This window comes from Hyaena hyaena, unplaced genomic scaffold, assembly GCF_003009895.1.
Source record: "Hyaena hyaena isolate Hyena2069 unplaced genomic scaffold, ASM300989v1 scaffold_355, whole genome shotgun sequence".
Classification (NCBI taxonomy): Eukaryota; Metazoa; Chordata; class Mammalia; order Carnivora; family Hyaenidae; genus Hyaena; species Hyaena hyaena.
In genome coordinates, this window is record NW_024080986.1 from 1,082,170 (window position 1) to 1,105,708 (window position 23,539).

General features: G+C 38.6%; 1 protein-coding gene across 2 annotated transcripts in view; it reads left to right on the plus strand.

The window, feature by feature from the left end:
- HS3ST5 (heparan sulfate-glucosamine 3-sulfotransferase 5) overlaps positions 1 to 23,539 on the plus strand; it is a 150,264-nt gene that overhangs the window by 119,057 nt on the left and 7,668 nt on the right. The window lies entirely within an intron of this gene.

Sequence of the window (23,539 nt, forward strand, 5' to 3'; positions counted from 1 at the left end):
TTTACTAAGAATCTCTGACAGCATAGTACTAGCTCAAAAAAGACAGAGATCATGCATTATAGTTCATTGTATTACCAGCAGTGCATAACTTCATAACTTCTCAAGGCAAAAATCTACAAATATGCACACATGCGTACATATACAGACACATGTGCATATCTATGCATACATTTATTTAAAAATGTATATATTTAATTGCAAGATGAGCTAGCCATCCCTATGAGTTAAATTACCTAGCCAATAGTTACGTGGAAATAAAAAAGCTATATACATACCAATGGCTTTACACAGTTATTCATTCTAGGATGAGCTCACATCAACTCAGAAAATGTTATTCAGAATTAAAAATGGGTTTCCTTTCTTGAGGTTTATACAGCTGCTTAATATACACTTTCACCAAGTAATTCCTAGTTGCCTTTCTCTCATGCTCAGGCATATAAGTATCATTTTCAAATATATATACTTGAGACAAAGAGGTAAAATGATTTGAGAATGGCTATAAAGTCTGGAAACAGATAATATTTATTATCTATATGTGATATAATATCAATAAATCATTTATTATATGTTTGCCTGCTTCCAGAAAATGCTGGCCACCCAATATTTTCAAATATGTTGTCTAAAAGTGTGCATTTAACAAACTAATTGATCTTCTGATTTTGACCTCAGTTACTAAATTGAAGGGTTTTGTTTGGTTGATTTTTAAATTTTATGAAAAAAATTTAACAAAAGATTGCCACAGCCAAAAACTTCCAGGTTAAACGAATATCATAACTTTACTACCTTGAATGTTCTTCATTTCAAAAAAAAAAAAATCAGAGTTGGAAAGCATATGTTAATATCTAATTTCTATGCTTTCCTTTCAGAGACTGTCTTTGATTTTTCAAGTCCTAGTGAAGGAGGCAGACAAGTAAATTCTACACAGATGTCATGCATTTGTTTTTTGTTTGTAGAAAATAAATAGCAAAAAGTCCACATACATAAACCTAAAACTAATAATGACTTATCTGTCAGCCCACAGAATTTTGTCTTTGGTCTTTTTTTGGCCATGGGGATAGAGTTAGCTTACAAATCTGAATTTAAATTTTTGGTGGGGAACTAAATAGTCTGAGACAACAAACAGAAGAGAATGAGACTGTATACTGTATTCTGATAAAAAGAAAACAAGGGAAGAAAGCTAGGGACGTTTGCTTCCTCGGTCTCATTCCCCGCATCTACCTCCCCCAAAGTATTTCTGATAACTTCAATTCAAAGGGTACATATTTGCCAAAACACAAAATACACTCCAAATAGAATTCTATTTGGAATTTTCAGATATTCATGCCATACCATTTGACAATCGAAACAAACAATATGTAATGCAGTATTCGTAATCGGAACACATCTGAAAGTCTGTGGAAACAAACATGAATCACAATATATAAGGGATGCTAACTATCCAATATTTCCTTTCCTAGTAGTAATGCTCTGTGTCATATATATGATTTAATATTACTGGGAAAAAGTTTTACATGAGTTTTGCATTTTACATGCCTTAGAACAGTAAATCAAGTATATCCTAATAATTCTCTTAAGTACATCTGCATAGATAGGATCAAGCCTTTCCTAGATTCATTTAACTGGTAATATAGCAGCATACATAATTTAACATTTTTATTCTGCATATTCTGTTAAATAGAGTTCAACAATCTAATACCCAGTTACTTATATATTTATATCTACAGACAGATATTTATTTCATATCAGTGAATAGTGATCTATTAATATGGTAGACTAATTCAGGTGATAAAAATTTTAATCTTTTTATTCTGTATTACTCAGAAAAGTAATCAGGAAGCTAGATGAAGTTCTTTTGCCCCCCTTTTATTACACCAAAGAAATTGAGTTCAGTGAAGCACATTACGCCTTTCTCTATCAGGTGCATATTTATATTTGTATTGCTAAATTATTTACCATAAATACATTTTTAACTCTAGCAAACCTCGAAGTCATAAAGTTCCATTTTCAGGCCTTATACAAACATGCAAATGTTAATGTTACTAAGGAATATACTTTAAATTACAGAGCATTTTTATTCATTATTCTCTTGCCCCTGCTGGGATAGGCAGATCTCCCAACAGTTTGGAATATTAGGGGGCCCCCTAGTGGTACCTGTATTCCCAGTAAATTTCTAAAACTAAAGCATAAAAAAAGTTAGTTCTTTGCTTTACTAACTACTTGGACCAGTTCTGGTAGCTACACATATTTTGCTGACTTTTTTTCCCCAGCTTTTAAACCCAAGTGGATTACTTTTTATGTCCTACATATGTTGTGTACATTTCTGGCATCAAAAATGTAATCATAATAATTCTCATCTCCAGTTATTCAAATGCGCAACTGCTAAAATCTTTTCTCATTTTTTCTCATCTTGTAACCTTTCCAGTCATCTCAGAAGCCATTTAGAGATTCAAGATGAAAAACATTTTCATATAGGAATAAAATTCCTATACTAAATGACAAAAACACACACATACCCCCAAATAGATGTGTGTTTTAATATTATGGTAGTACAGAGGTATATCTTCATAATACTTTCATCTAGCCAAAGAAAAAGGTATACAAAATGATACCTAGATTGAATTATCACTGGGGCAGCCATATAACATATTTAGAGCTTTCTGATATTACTATTAATTATGGTAAACACTTGGTGATGGGCTGAAGAGTGACGTCCTCTTGGATCAAAAGAGTAATTTACAATGGTTCTGATACCTTTCCAACTACATCTCCACAAAGCCTCTAGCCTAGCCTAGCCTGATCCTTCTTGATAGGCAAGTGAAGGCTTCTTGGGGGTTATATTTCCACAGAATCTTAAAGGATAAGGTGAAATTACCCTCAGAATTATAGAGAGCATTCCTCACAGTGAGGACAACTTCAGCAGGAATATAGAGAAGAAAATAGCATGCATTTGCCCTGGAAACTGTATATAAACGATCAAGATCATTGAAACACAGAGTGAGAGGTGGGATCATAGGGGACATATCCAGAGATGGAGCAGGGCCAGCCAGATTATGAAAAGGTTTGGGGGCTACACTGAAAAGTTGGAATTTATCCTGAACACAGTGGAAAATGTTGTGAGACTGTCAGATTTGTTTTAGGAAAGGAGTCTAGGAAGAGAGCAGAGGATAAACTTGAGAAGGAATAAGATCTAAGTCAGAGTGAATATTTGGTCCAGGCAGGAAATGATGAGAGCTGGTACTATAAGTTGTAAAAGTGCTTCTGCAATAACGTGAAGTCATTTTCTGGGCCACTGATGCCCCCCGGCAACAGTGGAATTAACTGGGATCTGAGCTAAGGCCCTGGCACCTCCCTGCCTCAGCTCGGCACCCCATCAGTTTTGTCTTTGGTTATTCACCCCTTGCCCTTGGCAATAACTGCATCCTGTTATCTGAGAATGAGCTCAAGTGAGCATCTCATTGCCTTCAGCCCTAAAATAGACATGGGTTGTATAGCTGATATGGTACAACTTTGGAGAGTGCGAGGCATGGAAAAGAACTAAGGAAGAGATAGGATCATAGATTGTGCCTAATGGTTAGATGTTACATGTTGGGCATACAAGATGAAAAGAAGCCCAGAATGACTCTTTGGCCTCCGGTGGGGTGACTGGCAAGATGGAAACTCTACTCACTGGTTTGTAGAGCCAGGAAGAGAAAAAGAGCAAAAGTGAACTCTATCAGTCTTCTAGGCTGTGTAACCAATTGCCACAAATTTAGCAGCTCAAAACAACACATATATATTATCTCATCATTCCTTTGGGGCAGGAGCCTGAGCACAGCTTGGGTGGGCTCTCTGTTTCCAGGTCTCACAAGGCTGCAATCAAGGTGCCAGCAAGACTTGCCTCTCTTCTGTAGACTCATGTAAGAAAGTGTTTGCTTCCTTGCCAGTGTGGCTGTGGCCAGGATTCAGTTTCTTGTTACTAATGGTTTGTGGAAACTTCTTCCTTCAAAGCCAGAAACAGACACTTAGAGCAAGCCTGATAGCAAGACAGAGTCTTACTTATTAATGTAACAAATCACAGGAATGATATCCCATCATCTTCTTCCTGTACTCTTGTGATTAGAAGCAAGTTCTAGGTCCCACCCATACTCAAGGGGAAGGGATTATACAATGGCATGAATATCAGGCACCAGGGACCTTGGGACTCACCCCAGTAAGTCCATCACATGAGCCTTTTATAAAGTTTAAGAAAGGGAAACTTCTGGGTGTCTTTTACTTTCAACTGTCAATTCAAGGAAAGTCCATTATATGATAACTTTGGCCATTATTACAATGGTTTAGGATTATGAGAATAAGAATATAAGTCCTGAATGTACGTGCAATAGAAAGGGAGGGATGTATAACTCTATTCTTTCTGATCCTCAGCATCCATTCAGAAGGTGCTATATTGTACATCTAATAAAAACTTGGTCTTCATATGCCTCTGAGAAACCTCAGTTCATGGTTTGGAAACTATAAACGAGCAAAATCCAAGAACACTTCCTACTGAATGACATTTAATAGGGTTGTTGCTAGTTGCTTCCTGTCCACGCTGAAGTTTGATTGACATGAAAATTTAGGGAAGCATTAGAAATGACTCTAAATCGTTTTGAGGGGCACTTCTTAAACTTCTCAAAAAACCAAAATATTTTGAAAATGAGACAATCCTAAATGCCTTATATTATATCCAGTCTTCTTCCAGCTTCTAATTACCTTTTCTTCAAAGTACCTGCTCTACTCACCCCTTTTTCTTCATTCACACCTCTACCTGGGGGGAGCTATTACTGCATCATATCTGGATAAATCAGCATCAGCCTCCTTTCTGGTGTCCTTAATCAAATATTTCTTCCCCTCTCAAACAGTACTTTCCAGACTGGATTTGTCTTCTGTATAAACAACTTGTAACAAGAAGCTTTTTTTCAATCATCTGTGCCACTGCTCTGTTTCCTACACTACCACCTATATACACTCATATCTGGCTTTTAAAAGATCTGTCATCTAGTATACCTTCCATTCAATCTTACTTCCACTCTTCAGTACAGACCATCTTTACCCCTCCAAATAATGCCCTCCTGCTCACTACACAAGGCACACTTGTTCCTATTTCCTTATCACTGCTTTTATTATACCCCCAGCTTGGATTGTTCAAACCCTGTCACCATGCATGCCCTAAGGACAATGAGTAGACATTGAACGATGGGGAGCCCAGGTAAAGAATGAGGGAAAAACCAGATGTATATGATAGAAAAAGAAAGACAAAATAAATGTATCACATAACTCAAAAGGTAGTGGACAAGGCAGAGCCAGAAGGTTAGAAAAAGCTAGGTATAATGAGCAATGATATTATCACTTCCAAGGAGTCAAAACCAATCCCCAAAACAAAACCAGGTTGATTAGCCTGGACAAATATAAATATCAAGAGTCAAGACAAGTAGAAAGAGGCAGACAAAAAGTATCCAAGAAAACAAAATCCCAGAGGTCAACAGCTCACATGTAAGGATTTTCTTGGGCTCTGTAGGGATAGGGTAAGCAAAGAGGGTAGCCAGATGCATAGTCACCTACTTGATAAGACAATAGCTTGATACAAGATGCAGGATCCTACATAAGATCCAGGTTCTCCCATGGCCCAGTGGACTTCCGATCCAGACCACTAGATGCATGTGGAGGACCATGGTCATTAAAGCCAGTCAGTCCTGGATTCAAATTCCTCTTCCATCATTTGTTACTGTGTGACTTTGGACTAGTTATGCAGCTTCCTCCGGCCTTAGTTCACTTAACTGCAAAATGTAGATGGTCATACCAATCTTATGGTGTTATAAGGATTAAATATATAAATGAAATATACATATATATGAAATAACCTGACACCTAGCAAGTGTAGACTGATTCATTTTTATCGTTTATTTTTATTTGCCCTCTGCCAAAACCAAAATGGGTACTAAGTTGTATCAGAGATCTGCAGGACCTTCTCTAAGCTCTTGCAGTCCTTTCAGTCAGCTCCGCACATTGTGCCATTTGTCACAGAATGCTCTGTGGGTTTGCTAAGTTTCAATTATTTAAGCTAATTTCCCCAATGATATTATGAATTCCTTGAGGAGAAGCTTCCCACTGCTAAGCTCATTATAAAGACTCAGACAGCAGTTGCTTTTACAATGCATCTCAAGGCCCTACTTCATTTATTCATTAATTCAGTAACTATTTATTGAGCACCCACTATGCGTGATGCACTGTGTGTTATTCACTACTAAGAATAAAGGCTTGGCTTCCTGGGGTGAGGCATGGATTACATCACCGAAGTAAGAGAACCATAAATCTTAAACATGGAAGGACCTACAAGATGGTCTAGCCCAACTCTCTGATTTTACAAAGGTACACTTGAGGATCAAGAGAGTACACCTGGCTTTTAATTTCTTCTCCATTAACCACTTCTTCGCCTATTAAATCATTGCAGTTTTGAAAAATAAAGAGAAAACTCGAGGATGTTTTTAAGAGACTTAGAGTTTGTGGGTAAATTGTCTTGCTGTCTGCCATGTCACTGGGCTCATGTCTAACATGTCTCTGTGTCAGTGAGCCCATTCCTCTCAGAACATGGCCAGCAACTGTGCATGGTATCATCGGCAGCATAGCTTGCACAAGCTCTACCAGAAAACCAACAAAAGCTCTTTAGAGCAGCTGTGCTCTGGCTTCTTTGCCTTTGGTCCCATGTGCAGAAAAAAAAAATCCATCATAGAAACAGAGACGATTCCGGAAACATGCAAAGATATTTACTACATTCTTTGGTGGGGAAGGCCAAGATGGTGGCTTCCTCCAATGGCCAATCTAGACCATTGCTTTTACATTTGAAAAGACATTAAGCATTTATGTAGAGAGATGCACTTGAATCAATAATATGGGACTAGCATCAGAAGGTTTGGTGGCCTTAATCAAACTGTTTGTTCAACTCCTTTCAATACTTCAATACTTGATCCACAAACTTATTTCAAGATTAGAATGCCAAGGTGAAGACTAACACCTTGCGTGCAGTGGAGCTAATGAGACATGACTTATTAATCCTACAAGAAAATCTTAATTAGACATTGGAGCTCTGCTTATTTCATTCTTAAATACTACCCAATCCCTGAAGAATTGGAAAATAAATAAGGACTAAAATAGAAAGTGGTGCTATAATTAGGCCCTCAGAAATGAAAGCAATACTTACTTTCTCCCACATGGAAAGTATTTGTGACTTGTGTCCCCCAAATAACTCAGTGTTAGCAGTTGTAACAAAAATTTGACACAAACATTCTTGAAACAGCAAGACATGTGGACACCAGGGAAATAGCAGATTATGATTCAACAGAACTCCACAGAGAAGCAGAGTCTCAGGTACAGCAATATTCGTCATGTCCAGATGACTCATTATTTACTTCTTGTTCATTTAGTAGCATCGTCCTATTACAAGACACTAAGGCTTTTGTAGTGTAAGTCCTCGTATTTTGGAACTGCTTTATTTTACTTCGTTGGCACTTATTTTCATCTTTCTATCATCCCCAAAAGGGAAGTGGGGGGATGAGAAGAGCAGGGCTGCACCATAAGGGGACAGTTGACATTTACTCCAGTTTCCCAAACAAAATGGTAGAACACAGCCTACCTATGGGAATATGCAGGAGTACAAGTTTCCCATAATGTATGATATTCTAAATTTTGTGTTCATGAGTAGGTTCAAGGTAAGAATAGAAAAGGAAGAAAAAAGAGGAGAGATGGAGAGCAGAGAGGAGGAGGAACTTAGGGCCATTCATTTATAGCTTTAGAATAAGTCCCCTTGCTATGATCTAGGTGGGGAAAATGTTGTTGCTGTTTTACATATAATTACTTACAAAATAGGCTAATAAGCCAGATTGTCAGATTGTGTCAATCACATCTAAACAACAAGCAAATTACTGTACACAGATGGAAAATGTGCAAGATGCACAGATCTCCTGTGTAAACAACCTCAACTAAGATCTATTGATTAATTTTGTCCTACTTATCTATTCTGTTTGAAATCAGAGCCCACATTCTTTTCACCTTCTTTTTTGAAAAAGAAAAATCATTAAAACCTAAGCCTCACATTTCAAAAGCTTCAAGCGCTCACAAGTCTCCTAATCTTTAGCAGAAGGGAAATTCTACAAGTACAGGGTTCCCAAAAAATGTCAATAACTATCTCCCCATCACTGGAGTTTCAGAAATCTAGCAGGAGGACCCCCCAGTAGAAAGTTCGGGGAGTGAATTTGGCGGTTGTTCTGGTTGTTATGTTAGATAAAATGACTAAGAGAAAGGTTATTTTCTCTCCATTCATTTTAAATCCCAAATGTGCTTTAAAGAGAATATTCTGAAGAATAAGAAATTAACTGGTAAAGCTAAGGTCATGATGTTAACTACTTGCTTCTTTCTGTTCACGCCTCAAATACTACCTCTTGCCCTGGCTATAATGGACAGTTGTTCTTATTCATAAGTAATAATGAAAAATAATAGGAGAAGCAATCAGAATATTTGGAAACAATATAGAAGACACATACCGCTCCATCACATCGCAGCTGTGTGATGTTTGATCAGGTTCAATTGACTTCTCTGAGTTCCACATTTCAAAGTGTGGGTGCTAATGGCACCTGGTAAGTTGCTTTGAGAATTTTAGGATATGATCTATGTGAGAGGAGTGCTCTGTAAAATACCAAGCAACAAATGCACAAAAGGGAACAGGACAAGAAAGAATGAGGGAAATCACTGAAAATCCACCACTGTTATTTTGAAAATCGCTGAAAGCACACACTCTCTGCTGCCCAGATGACAAGCAGCAAGATGAACACCACCAACTTGGAAGGGTCATCTGAACAGGAAGGAAAGATATCATTTACTCTTGTAAATCTGCATATGCCTAGATGCTATGGTCAGAAAACCTGTTAAGTGTCTAATTTAATGGTTGGCTACGAAAAATGTTTTCAGCAGTCTCCCTATTGCTTCCCAACTTGCCTTCCTCTCACTGTGTGGTAGAGTGGAAGTCTCACTACTCTGAATCGGATGTATAGTCTAGTTTCAGTTCACTAGGCGCACTTACCTTGTGTTGTTCATTCATTCATTCGTTGGACCATTGTTTATTGACTCCTAAGTGTCAGAGCCTGCACTGAGCATGGAGACATAACAGTCTACCTTGCACATGGCTTATATCTAACAAGGTTTCTCAACTTCTCCAACTGGAACTCTGTCACCTGTGACACGAGAAAATGGGCAACTTGCTCTCTACAGTCTCTTCCAGCTCTCATGTTCTGAGTGTTTTTTCTCTCTGTGGATTTTCATTCTTTATTCTTCTCCAAAGACTCAGAGTCTTCATGGTGATCTTTCCCTCTTCATTAAATTATGAAATATTTGTGAGTATACATACACACACACACACACACACACACAGATACACATAAACATGTCAGTACATACACAGCCACACACAGACATGTCAATACATATATACACATATATATGTATATAGACTATAATCTATTTCCTAAACAAATTTCCTCCATTCAATGTATGCACCACACATTTTTTTTAAATGTTTTTATTTATTTCTAGGAGAGAGAGAGAGACAGTGTGAGCAGGGGAGGGTCAGAGAGAGAGAGAGTCACAGACTGAAACAGGCTCCAGGCTCTGAGCAGGCAGTCAGCACAGAGCCAANAAGCGGGGCTAGAACCCACGAACAGCGAGATCATGACCTAAGCGAAAGCCAGACGCTTAACCGAGTAAGCCACCCAGGCACCCCAACCACACATTTTTTGAGAGTCATTGAGGAAAGACATCATGCTATTTGTGGACATATATACACAGATAGGCATGTTAAACAGCCCCTGTCCTCTAAATACTTACAATGTAAAGAAGAGACAAAATATATTCACAAATTATAACATACCAGAATCCTACCTTTAGATGGAAAAAAAAATCTTTATTTTAATAGGACCAGACAATGTTTCTTATAGACAGTGGAGCTAATAGGAACCTGGAAGAAGGAATAGGATTTTGATAAGCAAAATGAAAGAAAATAAGAAAGGTATGGGCATAGAAAAAGAATAAGGGTAGGGTTTCTAACAAAATACTAGCTATGATGGACTTTTCATGAGTGAGACAAGAGAGATGAAGTCCTTAGGGGATATTGAGGCCATATGTGAATCACAGTGCCAAGTTCAGGTGCTAGAGCATTATGCTAGTACTGCCTAAAAGAGTATAATGCAAGCCATATGTATAATTTTAAAACTTTAGTGGCCTCATTAAAAAAGGTTTTAAAAAAACAGGTAAAATTAATTTTAGTGACACATTTCCTTTCACCCAGTACAAGCAAAATATCTTCTTAACAGATACACAAAATAAAATGTTTATATTGAGATATTTTGTATTCTTCTTCTACTATGCCTTTGAAACCTATTGATATTTAACCCTTTCATCACATCTCAAGTTGTGTTTATGGCCGCTGACTAGTGACTGTCATACTGTGCAGCACAGCTCCAGTCTATAGAGAGTTACCTCTGGGATTTGAGATGGAGACTGGCTCCATTAAGGCAAATTTTTTTTTAAATTTTTTTATGTTTTTATTCCTGAGAAAGAGAGAGACAGCGCAAGCAAGGGAGGGTCAGAGAGAGAGGGAGACACAGAATTAGAAGCAGGCTCCAGGCTCTGAGCTGTCAGCAGAGAGCCCGATGTGGGGCCCGAACCCACGAACCGTGAGATCACGACCTGAGCCAAAGTTGGACGCTTAATTGACTGAGCCACCCAGGTGCCCCAAATTTTTTTTGGCAGCTGAATAAAGTTTTAGTATGTAGGAATGGAGGGAGTATGTATGCATGTGTATAGAAGACAGAGAGATTGATCTTATTGAAATTACCTGGGTCTGAAGTGATTGTGGTGGTCAACTCACAGATGACACAAGTTTGAGAGCAACAGCAAGTCCACACAGTCCAATGGAAGCAGAAAGTAACGAGCAACAGGCCAATTCACACATTTAAGGGAAAAGCAGAAATATTCCCAATTATCTTGCTTCTGTCATTAGACTCGATCCTTAATTTTATAGATGTGGATCAAACATCTAATAATGAACTGTGCCAGCTCTGGGGTTTTATAGTTATATGGACAGTTGTAAGACCATAATATGGGAAGAGTGGACATGTACACAGCATAGCACAAAAACTGTTTTTGAATGCTCTGGGAACATTCCCAAATGAGGGAATACACAATTCTGTCTGGAAGAATCTCGGAAAAGATTCTTGGGGGAAGTGACACCTGAGTTGAATATTGGAAGAGAAGTACAGTGTCTGCAAGTAGAAATAGAAGAGTGAAAGGAAGAACATAAGGAAAATTAGTAAAGTATCTGCCAAAGTTAGGGTCTGTGTGGGCATATCACAGGAAATGAACCTGGAAGGGCTTCTCGGTGGCTTAGTCGGTTGAGCAATGAACTCTTGATTTCAGCTCAGGTCATGATCTCATGGTTAATGGGATCAACCCCTGCATCAGGCTCTGCACTGAGCATGGAGCTTACTTGGGATTTTCTCTCCCTGTCTCCTGGTCCCTTCCTTGCTGGTATGCACATGCATGCTCCCTCTCTCTCTCTTTCAAAATAAGTAAATACTTAAATAAATAAATAAATTTAAAAAAGAAGGAATGAAGCTGGAAAGGTGAAAGAGAAATTGGGGGTAGGAAAAGGCCAACCTCTAGCTAAAGTGTTCACTGTGCTGCAGAGACGGAGCATCTTCAGGGAGAGAAGTCACTTCCAGAGCCCACAGGTATGTCAGGGAACATGGCTTTAGCTTGAGAAAAAGATGCAAAGGGGTCAGCTTCTAAGAGAGTGATATGGAGACAGCAGCTTGCACATTATAACTCAGAGTACTGACTTGGTGTCAGATGTAATGATCTGCCTTTTCACCGAAAAGTATTCGACATTTTACTAAATTGGCCTTTTCTCGCCAATAGCAAACACAATTGCATTATCGTCCCCGTTGAAAGTTTGAGCATCCGAGCCAGCATTGTTAGGGGTACAATATAGCTCTTGAAGGTGAGCTTTTGCTGTTTGGCACCCAGTGCTTGGTGAGAAGGAAGTTTCAGGGCGGGGGAAAATCACCATTCCTTTTTTTTTTTTCTTAAAGCTACTGATGACGGAGAACTATGCCTGCCTTAGTTTTCTAATGCCTCGTAACAAATCACCACAAACATGGTAACATAAAACAACACCGATTTATTAGCTCACAGTTCTGTAGGTCAGAAGTCCAGGTGGTTCAGCTGGATGGTCTGTGGAGCCTCTCACAGGGCTGAAATCGAGCTGTCAGCCTGACTGGGCTCTTATCTGGAGACTGTGGGGAGGACTCTGCTTCCAAGTTCATTGTTGGGGTAGGCAGAATGTAATTCCTTGTAGTCGTAGGAATGAGGTCACCTGTTCTTCCTGGCTGCGGCCAGAAGTCACCCTCAGTTCCTCGAGGCTGCTCTCAGAGCCCTTGCACCTCCCAGCCTGCAGCAGCATGTTGAATCCTCGGCTTGCTGGGACTCTACACTACTAGCTGAAAAGAGCCTTCCGCTTTTCAAGAACTCATCTAATTGAATTAGCCCCACCTAAATGATTTCCTTATCCTATGGTCAACTGATTAGCAACCTAAATTGCAGTCTGCAAAACATAGTTGCAGGAATAACATCGGGGCAAAAGGTCACTTTCTGCCTACAGCGCCCTTTACCATCAGAGTACATTTCAGATGGATCCATTTACTTCTCTTTGTAAATCCAAAGCTGTTTGAACCACTTTACATGATGAAACAAACAGAATTATTCTTTGAATGCCTATGGTGGGACAGGCTGAGTGATTCAAGTAGGTGGGCTAGAAATTTATGTGAGTTTAAGGGGAAAGAAATGAAATAAAAAACACTTTCATTTCTGACAGGATGGTCAGATATTCTGTGTCACCCTTGCTACTGAAATAACTAAAATGTGTGGTGAAATAGCTACACAGTATGTCTACCCTGTAAGTATCTAATTATATCTATGCGGCTACTTGAAAGGAAGGAAGGAACAGAGCCTCAGAATGAAATAAAATCGGGAAACATGATTGGCAAGTGAGTTCCAAAGTGAGGATTATTCTGAGAATTTCTGCCAAACTCTAGAATCCTTTTCCTTCCACTTTGATGGTTTTTCAGGCTCCACTGCGAGAAAAAGCATAGGACCTGATCAGTGCAAGGAATCTAAACTGAGACACTCATAAAAATAGTATTCTAGAGGATTGTACTGCCGTTGTAAGAATGAATTAGAAGTAAACCCTAATATTCCACAAAGAAATCAATTTTGGCACAGTGTAAAAGGACAAAACCCCCTGAAGATTGATAATCACAAACTGGTCCTCTCTTGAGCATGGGGTTCTAATTCATCCTACCTGTGTTGTCCAAAAAACCCCAAGCATGGTCCCGGAGGACTCAGGCAACTGCAGAAACAAATTTGTAACTCCTTTGGAAAACTCAACCTCAAACCAGGCTTCAAAGAATACCCAAAAATAAAATTCCTGGGAAAATGAACAGCCCAGAATGAGAATCACAGAACAAACAAGGAAATAAGACATTATGAGTAAAACAGCAAACCCAAAGGTCTCAGATAATGAGATTTTTGACACAGACTATAACATAGCTATGGTTAATGAAATCTACCAAAAGCTTGGAAATGCAAGCAGGGAACATGAGACCATAAAAAATAACCAACCCTATTTGAACAATATTAGATTCTAGAAAGTAATATACAATCATTGAGATGTAAAGTGCAATGAATATACTATCCAAAAGATTAGATACAGTGAAGATAGTGAACTAGAAGATAAATCTTAAGAAATGAACTAGAAAAAAAAAAGAAAAAAGAAAAAGAAATGAACTAGAATTCTGTTCAAGCAGAACAGAAAATATAAAACGTAAGTTAAGAGTTTTAGAGACTAGAATGAGAAGGTTTAACATAAATCTCATCAGAGTTTCAGAACGTAGTAGAAATAACATAAAAGAGGAGTACTCAGTGTGATAATTATTCCTATATTTTCCCAAAGTTATTGAAATCATATATATGAATTCTGAGAACCAGGGAACCTAGTAAATTCCAATTAGGATAAATAAAAAGGTTTCTTCTACAGCAAGACCTATAGTAAAGCTACAGATCACCAAAGTGAAAGAGAAGATCTTAAAAGCCACCTGGGTGGCTCAGTTTGTTAATTGTCTGACTTTAGCTTAGGTCATGATCCCACAGTCATGAGTTCGAGCCCCATGTCGGGCTCTGTGCTGACAGCTCAGAGCCTGAAGCCTGCTTCAGATTCTGTGTCTCCCTCTCTCTACCTGCCCCTTCCCCTGCTGATGCTGTCTCTCTTTCTCTCTCTCTCTAAAAAATAAATAAAAACATTTTTTAAAAATTTAAACAAAAAGAACCAACAGCTTGATTGTCAATTTAAATCAGCACCAATGGAAACTGAAGACAGCGGTATAATATATTTAATAGAATGTGCTTCAAGAGAATAACCACTTCCCTTGAATTCTATACCCAGACTTCCTTGTAAAAATAAGCGTGAAAATAGATGTTCATATTTAAACACAAAGCCAGTTCATTTTCACCTAAAGACTTTTCCTAAAGGCAGTTCTATTTCAAATGAAAGGTAATAATCCAAATGTTTATTGTATAAACAATAACAATAGTAAAAGTGTCTCTAATTAGTAAGGGGAAGATGCATGCTATGATGATAACCAGACTAAAACTAAAACAATATTTTTTTGAGCCCAGGCTTAGAATTAATAAGATTCTTGACTCTTTGCCACTTGATTCTTTGCCACTTGGGCAAGTTTTTTTAAATGGCAAATGAGTATGACAAATGAGTATGACAATAACCAACTTCGCAGAGCCATTAAAAGGGATCATGGATGTTGAGTACTTAATCCTCAAATATTAACTTAGTGCAACTGGCTATACTAAGTGCCCAGTAAGTAAGATCCACCACTATTACTCTTAATGATTATCCGAGAAAATTTTGGAACTTTGGATTCCAAAAGTCAAAACATCCGTAGGATTCATACAAGTGCTCAGTGCATGACCCATTCATTACCTATCACATGGAAGTCACTGGCGAACGCTCTCTCCTTGACTAAACTCCAGTCAGCTTCCTCGGACCCCTCGTGTCACTAAAGCCTCAACCATAGTCTCTAAGAATTGCAGACACACAGCCCTAGTGACTTGGTCCACCCTCCCTTCCCATCCCCTCCACCACACACACACACATACACACACTAAAAGACTTGCACGAACTCTAGCACAGCTTCTGAAAGCCTAAGGCCATGTGCCTAAGGTGCCCTCCTTAAATTGCCTGCCTGCAACAGCCCAGGGCTGTCAATAGAATTTACTGTTTATTCCAGCCCAAACCTGCCATATGCCCATGAATTCCCTCTTAAAGCAGTTACTTTAGAGAACTTATAAAGCCTTTCTCTTCACCCTTTGAGGTATAAATCTACCACCCAGAACTGTCTCCTTAAGGACCCAGAAATGCAAACCTCCAGGGAGGTAGCTCTCACTCTTGTGTTTCCCAGTCTCTGGGTAGAGGAAGTTGGGTGCCTTGTTCCAATTTGCAAAAACTATCTCCTGTCCTGAAGATATAAGAAGCTTGTTTCTCCTCCCAATAAACACCAATTAACAAGCCCAGATGGCTTAATCACAGTAAGCAACCGCTTCCTGCTCTGTAATTTTTCACTTTCCTCTCTCTGCTAGAGCCCCCTCTCTCTTCCATCCCCACTCTCATCCTCCCTTTAAAACTCCCAGTCACCTCCACTAATCAGAATTGAGCTCAGTTCTATACTGAGGTCTCTCCCGTGGCTGCAATAATAGTATCGAATAAAATCTGTCTTTACCACCATTAGCTAGTGTCGGTTGTTCTTTAACACCACTCTGTAGACAAGAGCTTTATTATGACATCTCAGCACATGGCCCTCGTGCATCCCGGTGCTGACTGCTTTACCGCTTCCTATTTCCTTTATGTTCTGGAGGTGATTACTAGCCCAAGAGCTCTTTACTGAACACTAAACATCTTAAAACATGTTTTTTAAAAAAACTAAATTTGGAAGAGAACATTTCAGTAATTATTTATTTTAAAGTGAGTTTCAACTCACTACTAGTCTCAACAGCTAACGAATGCTTCAGAAATTAGATCATCCTAATGGACAAAACTGCTAAAAGAAAGAAAGAAGTAGGACCTGTTTTTCCCTTTGGGAAGAAAAAAATTGAGGGAACTATTTCTGCCTTTGATACAAAATGTCACAACTTGTGTTTTCTGAATTGGAGGAAAGTGTACTTCTGGCAAAAGGAAAATGAGATGCAAGAAGGCAGAGTGAGGCAAAAAGTGGATCAGTGGTAGACTAGGACTGCAGGGGAGATGGGGATACAGAGGTGGTGGGGGGCGCTCCACAGTTGTGTTTCTTTCCAGGGTGGGAGACATGTTCTTCATTTGGTAGTAGTGGTGGTTGTACAACTCAGAGTATACCAAAATCCATTGGATTTATACTTTTAAATGGGTGGATTGCATGGTATGTGAATTACGTTTCAATAAAACGGGCACCAATAAAAAAGATTAGTGTCTGATGATATTAATGAATGTAGATAAACCTAAACCAACAATAACTGTGCCAAAGAGTAATAATAAAAATATTGTGTGCTCTAAAAGGTGTTGGGGAATCAGGCTAGAATGAAAATCCTGACCAAAAATAATACCTGTGGGTTGGGAGAAGGTGATTGGAGTTAATATTCTAAATTCGCAAGTGACATGATGATTGTTATGCTAAGGAATTATTCGGTTAACTGATTTATTTCCCTTTTTTCTATTCTTGATGAATCTATCATAACCCTTATCTTACCAGGATATTTTTCTGACAGGCACTGCTGATGATCCAATCAGAGAGACACAGAAAGAATATAAACGCTTGTTCATTCCAAATTACTTTATAGCTCTTTCCTTTTTTCCAAGTCGTATACTTTAACAAAAATTACTTTAGCACTCTTTCAAAACTTGTGGCATCCAGGATTAGATTTGCACTAATGAGTGAGCATCTATTCCTGCTAATAAAATTAATGCCAGATCTTCACAGGAAGAGGATGAATTTTTCTAGCACAAGTACTGAGGTTTGAGACAGCTATATTTTATTTTGAATTCTGCCATTCATTAGCTACGTGGACCTGGGCACCACCTGAGCCAGACATTGGCTTTCTCATCTATAGAATGGAGAATAAAGCAGGCATTGTGTCCTTCATGTCTTTCTTGTGAAAATCCAGTAAAATAATGTTTAAGCTTGAACTTTAAAAACTATAAAATGCCACACAAATGGATAGTAGTGTTACGAATTGTGCTTTTATGATGTTTAAGTGGAGAATAGAAAATCTTTCTGTAAAGGTTTAAGGAGGTTGTGCCCATTCAAATTTCCTTAAATTTAAATGAACATGTTGAATTTTCTGGGTCTAACTTCATTACTTAAACATGTACATTCATATTTATGTGTAATCAGTCTACTAATGGTTTAATTCTTCACTTAAAATGTTTAATGTTAAATTGGCATCATTTTCAGTCATTATAAAAGAAATATATAGCTTAGTATTATGGAGATTAAAAGAGAGGAAAAGTTACTGCAGAGAAAAGATAATCAGCATTCCAGTCAAATAAAAATTAATGAAAAAAATCCCACCATATTTTTAATTTAGTTATGGCACTAAAGGACATTTTATATACATTATTTCTTTGATCCTCACCAAAAACAAAACATTTGTGAGAAAGGAAGTAAGATTTAGAAATTGACTTTGTGTCAGGTACTGAATATTACACTTGATTTTACTGGGTGTGACAAGTAGAACTAATATTACTATAAAATTGACTCTCACTATACAAGGCAGGGCTTATCCACTTAACTTGACCTTTTTAACAGCATGAGCCCAAAGTGCTGGAATGACCTGCCTGGACAATGTATACTAACTCAAATACCAGTATACTTGTCGCCTCTCCAACTCACACTTTTCTATATAAATAGAAGATTAGAGAAGGAAAGATTCTACTTCTAAACTCACCAACAGGACAGTTTACTAAACTCCCAACAACTATTTAATGAATCAAAAAAAAAAAAAAACTTTAGGGGGAAGACACCCTTCTTCTATAAACATTAGTTACATACAGCAAGGAGATACTGAAAATAAGAGTAATTGGAATTCTATGCCAAAATAAAAGTCAGTTCCCATCTCCTTCCTTATGATATCATTCTACTAAATGAGACCCCTGAACAGAAGCAGAATTAACTGGTTCCATTTAAGTTCGATAATTACAAATGCAAAATGAGTATCTTCCTGCAGACAGAGAGCCAGAGGACTACTCAAGCTAACACAATAATGGTAGCTGTGTGTGATAAATTATGTATGCATGATATCAAAAGCTGAGTGGAGGGAAGAAATGGAGAACCCATTTGAAAATTTGGAATTTGCTCAAAGCTGCTCCTGCAGTATTTCCCAGGAGCATAAGCACTGAGCACAGTGCAGTAATAAACTCTACAGTTCGGTATCATTTATCAACTTTTTTCCTTTTCATTTCTAACATTGACCCTTCATGGTTAGCTGAAGAAACAAAGAGCTAAATAGCTTCCTCAGCCATTTGATAGAGCAATTATGAGCATCCTGACTGATATATTTTCTGCCTAATCTACTAACAAATGGTGTCCATTTTCCTCTTAATCTACACCCTATCTCCACATTGGACTTGACACATGCAGAACACTGCTTTCCATGCCCTTGTTCTTGTGCCCCTCTTCATTTGTTTCTTTCTCATTACAGCTCTCTTATGTGATCATTATAATAGGAGAAAAGCGAATTCTTTATGACAATCTTCCTCAGCTGCCCTTGGTTAATTTTTTCAAAATGTGATTCCTATGGGTTTTCTGACAGCTGGGAAAATTGAAAGCTAATCAGTAGGATCTTTTATAGTGTCGGTACCTTTTCAAAGAAATTTCATGTCTTAGAATGAGAGGACTGTTTTCATGGTGATCGGCAATGTAATATGGCATAGCCATCTTGAAAGGGGTCCAACTGTTTAAAACTGGGGGATAATAAGAAAAATTGAGATTTACTTCAGGCATTAACTTCCCCACACTGCAATTGTCTTTACTTCCTTATACATTAATCTGTCATCATAAGAACATGCATTTTATGCTCTGCTGGTAGAATCCCTTAGAATGAGAGAACTTTAGGCCCAGAAGGGATTGCTGAACTCATCCTTTGAAAGCCCTTTGTTTCCTGGGTGGGGGAAAAAAAAGATCTGGGAGGTTAAATGATTTACCCATGACCACAAAGCAGGTGCATAGCAGGTTAGTTTCTACTTCCTGGGTTTGGGGGGACCTGGGTGGCTCAGCTGGTTAAGCCTCCAACTCTTGGTTTTGGCTCAGGTCATGATCTCACAGTTGTGAGATCACGCCCCAATTTGGGCTCCGCACTGTGCATGCAGCTTGCATGGGTTTTCTCTCTCTTCCTCTCTTTTTGCCCCTCCCCTGCTTGTGTACATGCTCTCTCTCTCTCTCTCTCTCTCTCAATATAAATAAATATTTACAAAGAAGAAGAAGAAATGGTATAGGGATGCCTGGGTGGCTCAGTTGGTTAAGCATCCAACTTCAGATCAGGTCATGATCTCGTGGTTCCAGAGTTCAAGCCCCACATTGGGCTCTGTGCTGACAGCTCAGAGCCTGGACCCAGCTTCAGATTTCAGATTCTGTGTCTCCTCTCTCTCTGCCCCTCCTCCACCCATGTTCTGTCTGTCTGTCTCTCTCTCTCTCTCAAAAATACATTTATTTTTTAATAGTTTATTGTCAAGTTGGTTTCCAACTTGTCTCAAAAATAAATTTAAAAAACATTTTAAAAAGATGTGGTATAGATATGCAATGGAATATTATCCATTAAAAAAAAAGAATGAAATCTTACCATGTGCAACATGGATGGGTCTAGAGAGTAAAATGCTAAATCAATCAGAGAAAGATAAATACCATATGAGTTCACTCATATGAGGGATTTAAGAAACAAAACAAAGAAACAAAGAGTCAAACAAAAAAAACAGATTCTTAAATATAGAGAACAAACTGATGGTTACCAGAGGAGAGGTAGGCTAGGGGAAGTGGATGAAATAGGTAATGGGGATTAAGAGTACACTTATCGGGATGAGCATTGAGAAATGTATGGAATCGTTGCATCACTTATATTGTACACCTGTAACTAATATAACACCGTATGTTAATTATACTGGGAATGCATACATACATACATATTTTAAAATAAATAATCAGTGAATGACATTATATGCTAGAAGTGACCTCACTTCTCCATCTCTGCAAGATAAAAACCTAAAAGGACTATAAGAGAATAATAAAAAGTTGTAGGTAACATAGCAACCAAAAAAAAAAAAAAATAGAAAGAAAAGAAAAGAAATGATATGATGAATATGAGAACCACTTTGTAAAGTATTAAAAACATTACTTTTCTGGAAGAACAGCACCTTTCATTTTTCAACATCGTTATCATCGCTTACTAATACTTTTCCTTTGTTGTATCAGGTCCAAACCATCCCAAATGCCCCTGTTGCCTGCCCCTGCAAGGAAACTCTTTTTCTTTTTTACTTTTTTCACCTCCCCATCTTCCACTTCAAGGTTCAATGGCAGGTAATTTGGGTAGAGTTAAGTGGTTTTGTCTGCTCTCATCAGTCAATGAGCAAGTGTTTATTAAGAGTCTCCCGGATAAGCGTCCAGAGTTCTGTGAGTGGCATGGCAATCAAGGGGCCACATTCTTTGGGGTCAGATAATTCTGAATTTAAATTCTCCTTCTGCATTTACCAGCCACGTGCCCTTGAGTAAATAATCTGCTCATCTCTCTGCTCTTCGGCCTCCATCAGAAAAAATAAAATAGATAATACTTCACAGTTCCAGTGTATAACATGAGATGATAAATGTGTAAGAAAGTAACAGAGAGAGTATGCTCGATACACGTAGTTCCTATCCACTTCATAAGGCTGCTACTACTAAATGAGCTAATACTCAAAAGACAGTTGTGATTCCTTGGAATAATTCTGCTATGCGAGTTTGGTTGTTTTTAATGAACTTGGCTGCTATTGTTTCTCTTATTGCTTTTACTGCTCCAAGGGGCTTATGGGAGCCATGTCTACAAGCTTTTGAGCAGCACTTGAACATATCTTTATTATTATTATTTCTGAGTTCCCTTATTTCTTTGTTTCAGCCTGGGAATCATTTCTTTGCTTAGTGCTGCTTTGAAGAAACAGCCAGATGTCTATACAATTTGTCGTTTCTGGACACGTACTCTGTTATTTAGATACTATGCTTTGTTCAGCTAAGATACCATGTCTATTAAAGCTTTAGTAGTCTGGAGAAACTCTAATTGTGCTATTCTTGGCACACCAAATGAGAAACACTGAGAGATTAAAAACTGGAGATGAAGGGGGCCTTAAATGTCACTGTAGGTCTTTAACCTTTCTCTGTACATAAAAAGAAATAATAAATTTTTGAAATCTTTAAAAATTTTATATACATTGTCTATTACCAGTATGACTGCCGTGATATGAGATTATTAAAATATCCATTAAGGGGTGCCTGGGTGGCTCAGTCGGTTAAGCAGCTGACTTCAACTCAGGCCACGATCTCATGGTTCATGAGTTCGAGCCCTGTGTCAGGCTCTGTGCTGACAGCTCAGAGCCTGGAGCCTGCTTCGGATTCTGTGTCTCCCTCTTTCTCTGTCCCTCCCCTGCTCAAGCTCTCTGTCTCTCCCTCTCAAAAGTAAATAAACATTAAAAGAATAACAATAAAATAAAATATTCATTAAAATTGGCATAGCCAAAAGGAAGGAACTTTGGAGCATTTAACCTTCTCCCCAGTTTAATGCTGTTTTTGGTAAAAATCAGATGGTGTGGCTTCTCTTTGGCTTGTATCTTCAGGCCCAAGAGCAACAACTCCCAGCTTTTAAGACCCCACCCCAGCAGGCCCTCAAGCACTTCATGATAGTATGGGAAACCAAAGAGACACCTTGAATGTTAAATTCACCAAATACCTTTGGCTCCCTGAGCAGGATTGACTCAGGGGCTGTGAGGGTACTGTCTCCTAGTATACAGTCTGAGACTGATTACAGAACAAAACGAGATTTCACTTCCTGTGTCCTGGAGACTTTAGAAACTACTAATTTGGCTTCCGCATTTCTCAAAAATTCCAAGAGATTTCAACTGAACACAATAAGTGTTAATTTTTTTGTCCCTCTTTTTGGCAATTCTCTATTTTGCCATCTTGCTTTGAGGAGAGAATATAGTGTTACCATACTCCTATTTCACAGTAATTTCCATTAAAAGTTATTTATCTTCAAAATAGGCTTACATTTTCCACAATCCAATTATACTATTAATGAAAACTACATTTATTATATTCTCTTCCTCTTTAAAAAGCATTGTAAGAACAAATACATCAATTTCCTGAGGATATTTGTTATGCTTCATTTTTGTAAAGTGCCCAGATATTCATGAAGTTCTATCCCACATTATCTTACTGAAGGCTCTTGTCATAACAACCCTGTGAGACAGACATCATTATCTTCATTGTACAGATGAGGATACCAAAATTCAGAGTTTCAGTCATAAAACTAAGCCAACATGTTACTCAACGTCTTTGGCTCCTAATCCAGTGGTCTTTGCACTCCATCATGGACGACTCATTCAAGTTAGCTGAGCTCTCGAATAAAAATTGTAGTTCTCCTCAGCACCTTAGTAAGCTGTGTAATGGGCTGAGGAGGCAGTGTAAACAAATGTTTGAAGAATGAGGTTTCCCAAAGAAAGAAGCCCCCAGGGGGTATAGTTAAGGCATCTCAGACATAAGCTGGACCGGCAGGAGCAGCTTATCCCACAGAGCAAAACCTCCATAGTAACACCTGGAGTTCTCATAAAGGGACGGTCTATAGGTGGAGTATTGGAGCCTTTGAGAATGAAAGATCCTCAGTGGCGGTAGAAAAAATAGTAGCCTCCTATTCAGTCAGGATTTATAACCTACCATTTACCAGATGACACGTGCACTGCAGTAGAGGGCTCGAGAGTTTCCTTGTGACATTCTCCTAAATCTTGGGCTAATTCCACTGCAGCCTTCGTATCCTCAGTCCTTTTCTTTCCTGCCTGCCAACCATGAGCAGAGTGCGGCCATGAGGTAGCTTTACAGCCTCACCTCCCCCCCCCATGCAAGCGTCTCTCCAGTATTAGCCCTAAGGCCAGTGCTTACCCTCTGTTCCTGTAATTGTCTACACGATGGACCTGACCCACTCCTACTCACCAATGGGCAAGGTATTGGGATTCCCCGCCCCCCCAAAATCCACATCCACCAGGATCACCCTCCCCAGGAAGGCATTCACGGGATCTGAGAGTCATGGAGGAAATGCCAGAAAGCCAGTGAAGAAGCTGACAAAAGCACATAGATGAGAGCGAAGAGGTGTG